Consider the following 2,106-nt stretch of genomic DNA (forward strand, 5'->3'; position numbering starts at 1 on the left):
ACATGGTGGCAACAGTTTGATGATACGATCATCAGATGTGGAAAGTTCGACCCCAGTTGTACACAGAAGCCCACATTTCTCTCAATACATTTTTAGCTGCAGAGCTGATTGGTGAAACAGAAAACACCAGATCCCATCAGACCTGGCTCGGGCACAGAGCAGAGAAATGGGTTCTGTAACATGTCAACATGTGTCCTATTTCTGATTTCTCATTGTACTTGAAGGCAGCCTTCACGGCATCTGGTAAAATGAAAGCAGCAAATTGTTTTTCTGTTCTAAATATTAAAAAGAAACATCTAGTTAAATGTATCCCAGAAGCGACAAAAAGTAATTTATCAACAAAACATTTTTTGTAATATATTTTATATCATGTAATGTATCATTATGTATGCGTCCGCACATCTTATTTTGTGCAGGAGGAAGGTAATGTTTTTTTATGGTCCTCCCTTGCTTAGTCATCTGTCAACAAATGTGTGTCTAAATAGATGAACAAACGGATATGAACTGTGACTCCCACAATGACACATCCTACCAGCTTTTAAACTGTGGAGTCCAGTCTTTAGCTGTCAAACCTTCGCACATTTGAAGGTTACATTAAATCATTACAGCGTTGTGTGGTTGTAGTGTGTTGGAGGCTGAGGGGGATGTGGGGTCGGCCTGTAGGGCCCTGCTGGGTCCTGGCCTGTGTCCAAACTCTTCTCTGCTGTGTCTCGGGTCAGTGTCCGCTTAGCACTGCAGCGGTTTTGGTTTCAGTGGCTCCCGGGTCCAATGTAGGTCACCAAACCCCTTTCACCCTTCCACAGCTTCACTCCAGACCACCTCTTCTTCCGTCTGTGAGCACATGCAACTACGTACTAACACATGCAGAACAATTATATAAGGAAAAAGGCGTAGATGCACAAATAAATGCACAAAAAAGAGCATGCAGAAGCTGACACAGTGCAATACATCCTCTTGTTCTTACTTTACTTACTTTTGTCCCCCTGACCTTGTCATCTTTGTCTCTGTCAAGGGCCGTACTCGCGTTCTCGTCAAGTCCGTTCTTGGCGAGAACGCAAGCACGCATGTGTATTGGAGCAGAAGCGTACTCGTGACGTCATCACATGCAACGTTCTTTAGCATTTCTTTAACAGTCAAAACTATTTATTCCCTACACAAAACATTTTGAAAACAATATTTTTTATTTCTAAAGCTTAAAAAACATTTTAAAAAATTACCGAACTGCAAAAAACCGCCATCAGAAGGAGCGTTAGTTCACACATAACTAGACCGAGAGAAGAGCACTACAGACGGGGTAAATTTAGCCCTGGCTGCGGTTACCCTCGGAGGTCTGCTGGTCACTCTGGTCCGCTCAACGCCGGACTTTTTTTTAAAATTTCGCACTAACTCTGTAAACAGGCCACACAGGGAGGCTTCAATGTATAATGTTATCGCCTCAAACGATTTCAAAACATACTTTTGAAGAACAACAGCAGCAGAAAAGGGAATGTTTAACTTAACACTGTGAGCGCTGTCTGGAATCAAGCTGCGGCCGCGGGGCATTCTGGGGAAGCGATCAGTATGAAGAACGCACAAGTCTGCTCTGATGCATGCTCGATAAAGAGGGCAGGGCGAGAACAACATCCGGGGATTTGATGCGTTCTCCACCTGGCGTTCTCGAGAATGGGAACGGTACTCGGGCTGAGGCTGATGACGTGTCACGAGTACACGAGAACGCTCAAGAATGCATATTGAGAAATGCCCAAGATCTAGGTTCTGTTAAGTTTTCTGCTTTTTTCAGTTTCACGTTGATCCATGTTTTTCTTCGTTTTCTAGCTTTATTGGTGTTTTCTGGATATATTTGAGTTTGCTTGCCCTTTGTTGCCCTCTGGTGTTGGTCTCCTTTTCCCTCGCTCCCTTCTAGAATCCTCCTGTTCCCAATCAGCTCATTAGTCCTGTCTTTGTTCAGTCTCCCATAAATACTCTCCCTGTGCAGTTCCTCAGTGCTGGTTCCTCGTCTGTCCCCAGCTCCTTTTGCATGTTTTCCCTGATGTCACCATAGTTCTGGTTTGTTTTGCTTTGCATTTGTATGTTGGATTTTTGGATTCCTGCCTCTGTTACCTGTGA

Source organism: Cyprinodon variegatus, unplaced genomic scaffold, assembly GCF_000732505.1.
Source record: "Cyprinodon variegatus isolate N-32 unplaced genomic scaffold, C_variegatus-1.0 Scaffold332, whole genome shotgun sequence".
Classification (NCBI taxonomy): Eukaryota; Metazoa; Chordata; class Actinopteri; order Cyprinodontiformes; family Cyprinodontidae; genus Cyprinodon; species Cyprinodon variegatus.